The following is a 14020-nucleotide window of genomic DNA, read 5'->3' on the forward strand; positions in this document are numbered from 1 at the left end:
TAAAACAATATGCAATCACTTTATAAGATTAAAAAACAAACAAAAAACCCTCTTTAATGTCTTTGTATGGAGACTTCAGCTGGGTGACCATTGTCACCTTGTAGTTCTAGCCTTACTGTTCTTTTATCTAATGCTGGGTTCACATCACGTTTTTCCTTATGTTTAGCCTATCCAAAAAACGTATACGTCAGACTGATGCCATACAGTGGCATAAGTTCACCATAGAGTTCCATTGTAAAAAAAAAAAGTATACATTTTTTACAGGACTGTGCAGAATACAAGAACGTGGTGTGCTGAGTTTTTGTTTCCTTTTTTCATTAACGCAAACGGAGGCATAAAACGTGATGTGAATCTACCCTGATAGTTATAAAGGCTCCAAGATGATTCCTCCTAGAAGATTTAGATCATTTCCCATAATAGTTGCATAGTTTAGAGGGCACAATACACACCAATGATCACACTTTGTATGTCAGGGGGTATACTTACAATGTCCAGTAGGAATGGTGGGTGGGTTATGGGGACAGTGTAATGTTGATCAGTCATGGAGGTAAGCTGGAGATCACAGTCCAGGCTGGAGACTTTGTCATAAGCATAATGCCCTAACAACAAAGAAATAAATCATGAACAAAGTTGTTCTTATTGTCCTATGACCATCTATATGACCAATGCATTGATTGTCTTCTCAGTTGGCATGAAAACTTGTGGGAAATGGCTTATCTTCATTCTCTACTCACCTGCCATGGTAGCATCTATCTGTGGTGGTCGATATTGGCTCATCCATGGTACGGGAGCTGCTTCATGGTGACAGGTAGGTTGCGGAAAGTAACAGGAATTCATAGATAGAGAATACGGATGGATTTCTGGTTTAACTTAGTCAACCACCAGCTTTATTCACAGACCAGTTACTTTGATTTCTTTCTAAATGGACTCATAGCTAATACTTTGTCCATCCAAGTTTGGGTCTGCATGATGACAGGATGGTATTGCCTTGACCACTCTGGACACACAAAGCTGAATTGGTTGAAGATCTTCTGGTGTTTAGATCTTATTATGTTTGGCATTTCAGCATATTCCAGACTTTGGTTAATATTTAGGTCAATAGGAGCTGCCATCATGGTCGCTGGTGGTGCCATTCTCCTGGCTTCCATATCTTCCCATTTGATGTCTGCAAAAAATGCATGTTTTTTTATGTCTCCATTTACTCCTAGCCGCTGTAACGGATTTTTACATAGCAGCCCTTGTAAGATGTTGACTGCTTCAGGAGTCAGAGACACTTGGTCGACTGGAGGATGGTAGAGGACAGAGTGCTCAATTTCCATTTTATTTCTTCCAGGAAAAGGAGCCCTTCTTGTGTACAGTTTGTATAGAATCACGCCAATTGCAAAATAGTCTACCCCTCTTCCATGTGAGTGGCCTCTCACCAGTTCTGGTGCTGCGTATCCACGTGTACCTATGCTGTTCTTTGAGGGACCCTGATGCACACCCATTGCTGCCATGCCAAAGTCTGTTATTTTGACATGGCCGTCTACAGTCAGAAGGATGTTAGGTAGCTTTAGGTCCCGATGTAGAATGTCTTTCTTGTGCAGGAACTCTGTGCCACAGACCACTTCTGCCAAGATGAATCGTATTGTGGCAGTATCAAGAGTAAAGATGTTTTTCATGAAAACAAACAGGTCTCCTCTGGTGGCCAATTCCATGACATAATAGACAAAGTTTAGGGTGTGAAAAGCAGCCAGGCCGTGAATCAGGTATGGACTTTCATGGGATAGTTGTAAGACATGGCGCTCTATCAAACTGTATCCAAATTCTGTGAAATCCTGTTTATTTGAAACTTTGATGGCAATGCATTCTTGGCGGATGATATCTCTTGCCAAGTAGACTTGACCAAAGCTTCCTGCTCCCAGTTTCTGATGGAAAGTAAAGGACTCTAATGAAAGGGGTACTGTGGCAGATGGTTCCTTGCCAGACTGGTCAGGTTCCTCTGAGCAGATGCCACTTTTGGTGGTTTTCACATTAGGGCTACTGCTGCTCTGAGAGGTTTTGGTTGATCTGCTGCACTCCTCTGGTGTTTCCAGTTCTAGAGAGCTATCATTAGTGGTTGAGTCTTTCTCCGATCCACCATCTTTTCTCTTTTCACTGACCGTCATGCTTTTATTTTCCCCCTTTTCTTCATCCTTTTTCTTTCCTTTACATGTTACTTTGGCTGTTTGTAGGGAACAGAGAAAACCTGCATTATTATACATATATACATATTTCTAGCAAACAACTATTACAGGTTCATTTCTATCCCACAGCAAAACACATTCATAGGCCGTCACAACATGGAACATAAATCCCACATTATATTCACAAAGTGTAAAACTCTAAGCCCTAAATAAAAACATTAATGCCTTTTTGATTTATTATGCCCTCAACAGGCCTATTTGTCTTTGGTTACAGACTAAGGGTCCATTCACATGTCCGTATTAATGGTGCGGACCATTCATTTTCAATGCTGTCCGCATTCCGATCCGCAATTGCGTTCACGAAAAAAAATAGAACATGTCCTATTCTTGTCCTGCTATTGCGGACAAGAAAAGGCATTTTCTATTATAGTGCCAGCGATGTGCGGTCCGCAAATTGCGGAACGCACATTGCCGGTGTCCATGTTTTGCGGATCCGCATTTTCCTACACCACCGATTTTGTGTTAAAAAGTTGCAAAACCCGGTTGTGTGAATTTTTGCATGCCATTGCGAATAGATTTCATTGTAACTCCCATTTTAATGCCATCTCAACAATTTTGAAAAGGGGATATGGTGTGGAGGGAGTCGCTGACCCCGACATAATCATCATTTACGCTACAAATTTGTATAAATGATGACTCAAATGTACAGCAGCTATGAGGTGAAGCAGATTTCAGTCCAGTGCACGAACGGCTGGAGGAGGCATTTCATTTTTTACTATGCTGGCACCTCATGATAAATTAAATGCCTCCTCTGGAATAGCAGGCCCTATGAGGACCAGTGTAGCACATGCTGTTCTTGATATATCAGTGCCTATGTTTGTATTCAAACAGTGGTTGCAGTTTATATTGGTGCACCATGAAGATCTCCAAGATATGTTGTGAGCTGCTTGGAACATATGGGAAAGGTAAAGCACAAACATTGTGTGAATGCCCCCTAACATATCATAACCTGTACAGCTTCTGAGCCATTTCCATGAACATTCCTATAATTATTTCCTACCTCTGATTTCACTGGGGCCTGGGATTTCACAAGGACTTCTCGGTTCTTTGATGGGGCTTGTCCTCCTCCTTTTTAACCCAGCAATTCTCGCCAGGGATTTCTGTAGGCGACTTAGTAGCGAAATCTTATGGCTTTTCTTGGGTCGCTTTGCATTCTCCAGTCCCTCTTCTCCATCTTCCTTGTTATTTCCATCCTTTTTTTGCAGTTCTTCTCTATCCTGTCCACCATAGTACTGGATGTAGAGCTCTTCCATGTTGTAGGATCAGGTCACGAATCTGATGGTATTCTGCTAGCATTTCAGCTTCATACTGTTGTTCTTTATCCTGTCCACCATAGTACTGGATGTAGAACTCTTCCATGTTGTGGATCAGGTCATGAATCTGATGGTATTCTGCTAGCATTTCCTGTTCCACAAAATTGTCTGTCACCAGTTCTGTCTCCTTGTCATCAGCCATGATGTTTTGATTTACCTCCATTTTTTCCTTCTCCTTAGGTGATAAATTGACTGTGAAGAAGAAATATATAGATATACAACAAGAAGTCACATCAGGAAATCGGAAAGTTCTTTTATAAAAATAAAAAAAAAACGGATTCGGGTCAAAAACATAGAACAGGAGGAAAACTTCCCATTACACCTGATCTCTGAGTAGGCTTCACTACTGGTTTTGGATCACAATAACTAATGGGAATAACTGAACAAATAACCAAAGTGTGAATTCAGCCTAAGGAATGACTGGACAGACGCTTTGAGAACTTGACAGATGAAGGTCTAACCCGAGAACTGAAATGGGTTTCACCCTGAGGACTACACCTGCTCACATGTTTTTATAGGTCATGGGTTGTTCTAATGATGGTTTGACTTTAAAGAGGACCTTTCTCCACCTCCAACGTGTCTGTTTTACTAAATAAATGCATTTCCCATGGAAACTCTGGAGTTTCTGTTTTCATGACTTTATGTTTTGTAATTCATATTATTCCTATTAAAAGTTTATGGATATATAGGCAACTGGGTGTTTCCAGGGGGCGTGTGCCTGCACCATCTGATGTGTCCAAACAACTCTTTGACAAGGGGAATGGTAACACCTATATGACAATTTATCCATTAAATTCTATTAGGAATAATAGAGGAACAACACAACATACAGTTGTATGAACAGATGTTTTAGAAGTGATATCTACAAAAAGCTGACATGTCAACAGTGACGACAGGTCCTTTCTAAGGGAAAATGTCCTGTATCCATGTTCTGGGCAGTGGTCTCCTTTCCTACAAGGCCTATGAAGGCTGAGGTGGAGGCCGAGCATCAGAAGATACGAGGATATTCCCAAACTCTCCACCTAGATAAGAGGCAGGGTTATATATTTCTGGTCTGTTGTGTAATCTGCCCCTACCCTAAATCTACCCACATTACTATAAAACCATGTACTTACAATACTGGGTATACTGGTTGGATACTATGTACCATATTTACTATGACATGTTACCGCTGCCCTTTAGAAACTGGAGTAAATGAAGTGAAGTTGCCCGTAGCAACCAATCAGATGGCTTTAAAGAGATGAGAGCTGGAATCTGATTGGTTGCTATCGGCAGCTCCTCCACTTTCCTTTCCACCAGTTTTAATAATTCCTCTCATTATCTCTATGACTTGGTCCCTATGGGATGCTTTTGTCAGTAACATAGGGTACTATGACAAGAAGTTACATGATGTCCTCCTACCTGTGCTGTCCACCATATTAATGTGGCTGGGTCCTGGGAGTTCTTCTGAACTTCTCTTTTCTTGGATGGAAGTTCTCCTCCTCTTACGCCCAGCAATCCTTGCCCAGGTTTTCTGCAGGCCCGCTAAGAACCGGTTCTTTTTTGGTTTCTCAGCTTTGCCTGGCTTCTCCTGGACATCATCACCACCATTCTTCTCTCTCTCCTCCTTCTTCTTCCCTTCATCTAAATGTTTTCTCTTCTTTTTTGCCTTCATTTTTTTGGCAAAGGCAAAAGAATCGAAGATAAAATCCACAGGGGATGGCGCTCACATGTGTCACCGCTGGATGCAGCGAGTGAATGCAAAGATTCTTACCTGTCTAGCTGCCTAGGTAGCCACTGTTATGTCATCAGCCATTGTGATGTCATCGACCATATTAGGGGCTTCTTTTGAACACGTCATCAGCCATTGTGATGTCATCGACCATATAAAATGCTTCTTCTAAACACATTTACCAAGCTGCTGTAAAGTAGAACTGGCTTAGTTGCCCATAGTAACCAATCAAAGTCTACCTTTCATTTTCCAAAGGGGCAGTCAAAAAGGAAAGGTGTAATCTGATTGGCTGCTATGTGCAACTAAGCCAGTTCTACTTTAAACCAATGTGATAAATGACCCTAATGATTTCTCAATATAGTTATACTAAGCAACTGTCATGAATACATTGATACATCTCCATTATACTGTTATAAAATTACTGATTCCCTTAAAACATTACATGATAATATTGGCTGCCTTCTGTCACCACTAGAGGGCGCTCCACATGAATGTATACACTTTCTAATTTATATGATACAGTTTATTACAGTGTGATGATAGTACAGTAGTAATCACTGATGATACCTGGTTGTACAATACACTATGCTCATCTTTCAATTATTACTGTACCTAATGTCTCTGTAACGAGGAGTTGGCGACGCTCTCTCTCTCTGCAGCGCCACCGGCATCCTGCTTGTGAGAAGGAATGAGGACGCGGCTGGCGTCCTCGTCTCCATGGTGACAAGGGGCGGGGAGGACCCGGCGCGCGCGCTTCCTCAGTGTGGCCGGCGTCCTCCATCTCCTAGACTACAAGCAGGTGGGGAACTGTGTGTCAGTGATAGTGAGTTGGTGCTCAGGTGTACAGAGATGCATGACGTGGGTCATGTGACGCTGGTCACGTCACGTGACCCATCAAGAGGACCTATTTAAACAGGTAACCTGCTGGCCACAGGTTGCCTGTAATTGGTCTTATTACCTCACTAGCGTATCCTGCATGTGGGACTTTAGTTTGTTTGACCTCGGTTTGTATTTGACTTCGACCTTGTGTTACCCCTTGTACTGATGCGTTATCTCGGCTCCTGACTTCGGCTTGTTTTGACTTCGAATTTGTATTACCCCTTTGTGCCTGCATTATCTTCTGACTCTTGATCTCAGCTCCTTTGATACTATTGCTATTTCGGTGCTGTCCTGGGAAGCTCTCGCTTCCGTGTTGTCTGTCGTTGTGTATAGTTTCCTCCCTGTGTTGTGTCTCCCCTTTCTTAGGCCCCTGCACATACGTAAGCTAGGGACTGCCGCCCAGTTGTGCCCTGTTGGTTAGGACGGACCACGCAAGTAGGTAGGGATAGAGGTGTGGGCGGAGTTAGGGCCGCACTTATACCTACCTGTTTGTGACAGTGTCGCTCTACCTGTGCTTGCTGTACTAAGTGGGCTTGTGAATAAGTGGAGTTTAAAATACCTGAGTGCAAGACAAGGAGCAAGAAACTAAGGTTTGCTAGATTTTCCTTGTGTGTTGTTGCCTTGATTCTAGCTAGTCCTCCAACTACAGCAGGCAGGGTCTAATGTTAACTCATACTTACTTCCCATTTAAACATGTGCTCCATGAACAATGCTACTAAGTGTGTGTCCTATGCAATGTATAAAGAGCCATTCAAGGGTAAATACATTTGCACTAGGTGCAATCATGTTGCATATTTGGAAGCCCAGATCTTGGATCTAAATAAGCAGCTTGAAATGTTTAGGGGCATTGCAAAACTGGAGAGAGGCTTAGACCTCACTGTGCAGGCACTGACTGGGGTCAGTGAAATGGAGGTGAGAGAAGGAGGACAAGATCAGGACTATCAGGTCAGCAGTTGGGTTAATGTAGGAAGAAGGGGTAGAGGGAAAAGTGCCAGGGAGGCAAGTCCTGAAAGCCCAGGGCCAGCAACACTGCAGCAGGGTGTTTCTCCTAGCAACCAGGAGGATGCCCCCTGCAGGAAGGATGGTAAAAGGAGTGTAGCAAAGGTTAGACAGATGCTGTTGGTAGGGGACTCTATTATTAGGAGGACAGACAGTGTCACCTGTCACCGAGATCGTGAATGCCAAACAGTGTATTGTCTTTCGGGTGCTCGAGTTCGGCATATTGCTGATTGGATTGACAGATTGCTGGGTGGGGCTGGGGAAGACCCGGCGGTCATGGTACACATTGGCTCAAATGACAAAGTCAGGGGGAGAAGGAAGGTCTTAAAAATTATTTTAGGGAACTAGGAGAGAAGCTCAAGTCCAGGACCTCCATGGTAGGGTTTTCAGAAATACTAACAGTGCCACAAGTGTCACTAAAGAGACAACGGGAGCTTAGGGAGTTCAATAAGAAGCTGGTACAGGAAGGAAGGGTTTCGGGTTCATGGAGAACTGGGCCGACTTCTCTGTCGGTTACAGGCTCTACAGTAGGGATGGGCTACACCTTAATGGGGAGGGTGAAAATGCCCTGGGGGAAAAAATGGTTAGATGGCTGGAGGAGCTTTTAAACTAGGATCTGGGGGGAGGGTGGGGGGGACATACTAATAAGGGGATAGAGAGTGGCATATAGGAAGAGACAGTGAGAATTTAGTGGGGGCAGGGGTTAGTGAGGAAAGTAGGGAGAAGACTCGGCAGAACTATACACCAATGAAAAATAGAACTGCTGGTAACAAGAACCTGTTACATACATACATGAACAAAGGTAACACAAAAATCCCAGATATTCACTTCTGGGAAGTAATAGTAACAAGTAATAGTCATTTAAAATGTATTTTCAGAAGTCTAGCTAGAAAAATGGGGGAGCTGGAGGCTATGGTACTAGAAGAACACATAGATGTAGTTGGTGTGGCTGAGACATGGTTGGACTCTTCACATGACTGGGGGCATTAAATATTGAGGGTTTTACACTATTTAGGGAAGACAGGGTCAATAGAAAAGGTGGTGGTGTGTGCCTGTATGTGAGGAGTGATCTGAAGACAAGTGTGAAACAGGCAATTGTGGTTGAGGATGGTGAGGTTGTGGAAACCTTTTGATTGGAAGTTCAAAGGGATGTAAACACTGAAAAAATAAGGCCCTTTCACACGAGCGAGAATTCCACGCGGTTGCAATGTGTGATGCGAATGCATTGCGCCCGCACTGAATCCCGACCCATTTATTTCAATGGGGCTGTGTACATGAGGGTTGTTTTTCATGCATCACTTGTGCGTTATGTTCTATATTCAGCGATTTTCACGCAACACTGGCCCCATAGAAGTGAATGGGGCTGGGTGAAAGTTGCATTGCATCCGGATGCCATGCATTGCATTGCGTTTTTAACGCAAGTAACTTAGTAACACAGAATGGATTTTAGACAGGAAGTTGAGTTGCTCAGCGTCTGGCTCCGGGCAGCACATGAGGCAGGAGTTTGCTGCAGTTTTCCAGCCCTTGGGGAGCATTTTTCAGCCATGCTGAAGACACCACGGGCTATGGATGTTGAGAATCTCATTGTCCTCATGCAGGAGAGGCCATGCATTTGGGATACGCGGAGTGGGGACTACCACGACCTCTATGAAAAACGATGCGGCCTGGGTGGAGATAACCCAGGAGCTATTTGCCACTATCTGGGAGTAAACCAAAGGGCAAAGTCACCAAAATTTGGATAAGTAGCCAAAGTATATACATGTGTAATCCTTGCTCTCCTCCCTAGTATAGCACATGTGATAGTTTATCCTCCATAGCATATGTGAAACATTATCTTCCATAGCATAGCACATGTGATAAGTTATCCTCCATAGCATAGCACAGAGGCGTACATAGGAATCACTGGGCCCCATAGCAAAAATCTGAATTGGGCCCCTTAACCCCGCCCACTACCCACCATGGCCCCTCCCACTTCCTGACTTTGCTCCTCCCATGCCACACCCCCATTAAATAAATTTATACATGACCTACAGAAACTGTTAGGGGTTTCCTGGGGGTGACCTGTCACATGGGATATCTGCTGCATCCTGCAGGTCTCCTTATTTGGGGTGCCATGTTAGGCTACTTTCACACTTGCGTTTGGGTCTCCGCTTGTGAGTTCCGTTTGAAGGCTCTCACAAGCTGCACCGAACGGATCCGTCCAGCCCTAATGCATTCTGAGTGGATGCGGATCCGCTCAGAATGCATCAGTATGGCTCCGTCTGTCCTCCGCTCAGCAGGCGGACACTTGAACGCTGCTTGCAGCGTTCGGGTGTCCGCCTGGCCGTGCGGAGGCAAACGGATCCGTCCAGACTTACAATGTAAGTCAATGGGGACGGATCCGTTTGAAGTTGACACAGTATGGCTCAATTTTCAAACGGATCCGTCCCCCATTGACTTTCAATGTAAAGTCAAAACGGATCCGTTTGCACTATCATGAACAAAAAAAAAAAGTTTTTTTTTTTTTGTTCATGTTAATGCAAACGGATCCGTTCTGAACGGATCTAAGCGTTTGCATTATAGGTGCGGATCCGTCTGTGCAGACACCAGACGGATCCGCTCTGAACGCAAGTGTGAAAGTAGCCTTAAAGGGAATCTGTCAACTCACTAGCAATTTACCCCCAATTTTTTTTTTCATGAATCCATGTTTAACAGAGTACCTGTTTTCCATCTGTCTTGTTCTTTTGATTGTGAGTCTTGTCATTTCTTCAAAAAATCGATTCTTATGATATGTAAATGAAGCTGTAAGGAGCCCAGAGGGGCGTTATTCTTTCTCCACAGTGCCCAGGAACGCCCCTCTGAAGTGCCGTGCCCGGCTAAGTTTGAAAACTAATAACGCCTCCAAGTTCATCTAAATCGCCTCCCAGAGGCACGGCTAAGTGCTCAACACCCCCCCTCCTCAGTGCCGCGCTCTGCGGCAAACACCCCGAATCTCCTCTCGCCGGCATCCCAAATCGCGCGCAGGTGCAGTGCCGTCAGTCATCTTATCATAGCGCAGGCAATCGCCGGCACTGCGCCTGCGCAGGATTTGGGATGCCAGCGAGAGGAGGATCGGATTTGGGAGGCGATTTAGATGAACTTGGAGGCGTTATTAGTTTTCAAATTTAGCCGGGCACGGCACTTCAGAGGGGCGTTCCTGGGCACCGTGGAGAAAGAATAACGCCCCTCTGGGCTCCTTACAGCGTCATTTACATATCATAAGAATCGATTTTTTGAAGAAATGACAAGACTCACAATCCAAAGAACAAGACAGATGGAAAAAAGGTACTCATGGATCCATGTTTAATAAAGTACCTTTTTTCCATCTGTGTTCTTCTTTTCCATGTCAGTCTTGTCCTTTCTTCTAAAAATCGATTCTTAGGATATGCAAATGACGCTGTAAGGACTGGAGCCCAGAGGGGCGTTTTTCTTTCTCCACGGTGCCCAGGAACGGTGCCCCTCTGAAGTGCCGTGCCCGCCTAAATATGAAAACTACTATCGCCTCCATGTTTAGCTGAATCGCCTCCCAGAGGCGCGGCTAAGTCCTCAACACCCGCCCCCCTCCTCAGCGCCGCGCTCTGCAAACACCCGATCCTCCTCTCGTCGGCGTCCCAAATCCCGCGCAGGCGCAGTGCCGGCGATTGCCTGCGCCTGCGCTCTGATAATACGGCTGAGGGCAACAGCTTCAACATCGTCACTGGGCTCGGCGCATGCCCAGTGACGATGTTGAAGCTGTTGCCCTCAGCCGTATTATCAGAGCGCAGGAGCAGGCAATCGCCGGCACTGCGCCTGCGCGGGATTTGGGACGCCGACGAGAGGAGGATCGGGTGTTTGCAGAGCGCGGCGCTGAGAAGGGGGGCGGGTGTTGAGGACTTAGCCGCGCCTCTGGGAGGCGATTCAGCTAAACATGGGGGGGGGGGCCCTGGGGAGAAAAGCAGCTGCATAGCCAGCTGCAGGTCATGAGAGGGGGCGGGGCCTTATCTGCGCTACGGGCCCCCCAGTGCCGCGGGCCCCATAGCAGTGGCGTGGTCTGCCTCTATGGGCGGTACGCCACTGGCATAGCACATGTGATAAGTTATCCTCCATAGCATAGCACATGTGATACGTTATAATCTGTTGGATTGTATATTCAGGTCAATTTTCCTTTTTTTTCATTTATTACAAGTTGATGAGGTAGGGGCCAGTTCCGCAAAGAGATGCACCACCAGGGGTGGAGTGGTTCCGGGCTGCCAAAGAAAATTCCATATATGTATCGGGAACAACTTATGTTCCACTGTGAGGTCATGGAGCTGCGTCCGTAAGTTAATTCTACACAATGACCATTATACACGTTTATCCATACACACTGTATGTAGACTATTTAGGTAATGTTATAGTTTAAAAATAGGGTTGAGCGAACCCGAACTGTAATGTTTGGGTTCGTACCGAACTTTAGGATTTTCGGACCCCAGACCCGAACCCAAACTTTTCAGTAAAAGTTCGGGTTCGGTGTTCGGCGAGTTAATGGCGCTTTTTGAAAGGCTGCAGAGCAGCCAATCAACAAGCGTTTAGCTCGTGTGCCAGTAGAAGCCATCACAGCCATGCCTACTAATGGCATGATTGTGATTGGCCAGTGCAGCATGTGACCCAGGCTCTATATAAGCTGGAGTCACGTAGCGCTGCACATCACTCTGCTCTTATTAGTGTAGGGATAGGATGCTGCTGCTGTGAGGGAGAGAATAGGAAAGAATCTTTTATCAGAAGTGCTAACTCAGCGATCTACATAGATATTGTTTTTCCTTCTTTGCCATGAAAATTAACTTAATCCCAAAATAACCTCTCCACTGCATTTCATTGCTGTCATTAAAGGACCTGCTGAGATGATTTCAGTAATCGTCTTGTTAACTCAGGTGAGAATGTTGACGAGCACAAGGCTGGAAATCATTATGTCAGGCTGATTGAGTTAAAATGGCAGACTTGACCTGTTAAAAGGAGGGTGATGCTTGAAATCATTGTTCTTCCATTGTTAACCATGGTGACCTGCAAAGAAATGCGTGCAGCCATCATTGCGTTGCATAAAAATGGCTTCACAGGCAAGGATATTGTGGCTACCAACAGCAACTTCTTCCAACAATCCAACAACAGTTTGGTGAAGAACAATGCATTTTCCAGCACGATGGAGCACCGTGCCATTTGACATTTTGGGTCCATGGCCTGGAAACTCCCCAGATCTTAATCCCATTGAGAACTTGTATAAGAATTAAACCAGGCACTCAAATATGGATTATAGGTCAAAATTTTATATAATGAAATAAAATATATCGATATACTCATAGAGTGCAAAATAAAATACAATATAAAATGCAATAAAATGACATAGAAATTCACATAAGGGTAACCATAAATTACTAGCAGCAATGTGGCCAATAGTTATAGCAGCTAAAATTGGAAAGACTACAATCCGGACAAAGGTCTATATAAAATTCCAGGCGGTTTTAAGTTAAAGGACCGCACCCTTGATTGTAGCCAGAACCAGCCTGGATAGTTGAAGTTCAGACAGCCGCAATTGTTATGTCAGTCTTTAAAGAAAACCGCAATCCCAAGTATATTAAAACGGGTCTTGTGAAACATTCACCGATCCTCCTCGGTTTAAGGTAAAAGTGACTGTATAGCGAATATTAGCGAATATTCGCAAAGGATACGAAAATCATACTGTTTCTAGGCATTTTAGTTTGTGTCACAATAAGGACCCAACAGGCCTTACGTACACAGCCTTAACAACAGTGACACCGGAATGGAGGGGGGGAGATTTGATAAGGAAGATGTCAAGGGTGGAATCCAAATTTATATTTGATTTTGGTTCCCTAGTCCCGGATGGACTAAATGCCAATTGGGAACTGTTTGGCTTCCTGTAACCCTATGACCTTCCTCCCCCCCCCCCCCCATCCTGATGTGAACGTTATGAGTTATTTTGGGCAGAATATTATTGTCGAAGTGGGAACAGAAAGACATAGTAATGTTGTATACATTTTGCACCTTAAATGTTTATATTATTTTTATTTTTATAAATATTATCAGTTTTTTAACTAGATCATAATAAAAATAACATGAGATATGTTTTAATTTATATTTAAGCAGCAATGCACCATAAAACGCAATTTTTGAAAAAAACGCATCTTTTAAAAAACCGCATTGTAAGAATGGTCTGTGAAAAGTCGCATACAAAGACTATACTGGATCACCTGAAGTTTCCAGGTTTTCTGTGCGACCAGTTCCTTGTCCGGACTTTGTCTCCTTCCATGACTCCAGATAAAAGGATGTGGGGAAGCACTTTGAGGTTACCACTGAGGAAGGGGCTATTCAGAGAACCCCGAAACGCGTATGGTCCGACACCTCACACCGGCATGCTGGGACAGTAGCTCCCCTGGACTTCAAGTTTAAAGAGCTGTGAGTAAAAGGAACGAGTACCGGAAGAAAGAGCCACAAACATAGTTCTGTGAGCAGATACAAGGTTGACTCGGCATCCACAGCATATCTCCTTTGGGTCCGGACATAGGATAAAGCAACATCGACCAAGGTAAAGCTGTAAAGTTGCGTGTATAGGTGGGACGCCACCTTAGTGCACAGTCACTTTTACCTTAAACCGAGGAGGATCGGTGAATGTTTCACAAGACCCGTTTTAATATACTTGGGATTGCGGTTTTCTTTAAAGACTGACATAACAATTGCGGCTGTCTGAACTTCAACTATCCAGGCTGGTTCTGGCTACAATCAAGGGTGCGGTCCTTTAACTTAAAACCGCCTGGAATTTTATATAGACCTTTGTCCGGATTGTAGTCTTTCCAATTTTAGCTGCTATAACTATTGGCCACATTGCTGCTAGTAATTTATGGTTA

This window comes from Bufo gargarizans, chromosome 2 (genome assembly GCF_014858855.1).
Source record: "Bufo gargarizans isolate SCDJY-AF-19 chromosome 2, ASM1485885v1, whole genome shotgun sequence".
Taxonomy (NCBI): Eukaryota; Metazoa; Chordata; class Amphibia; order Anura; family Bufonidae; genus Bufo; species Bufo gargarizans.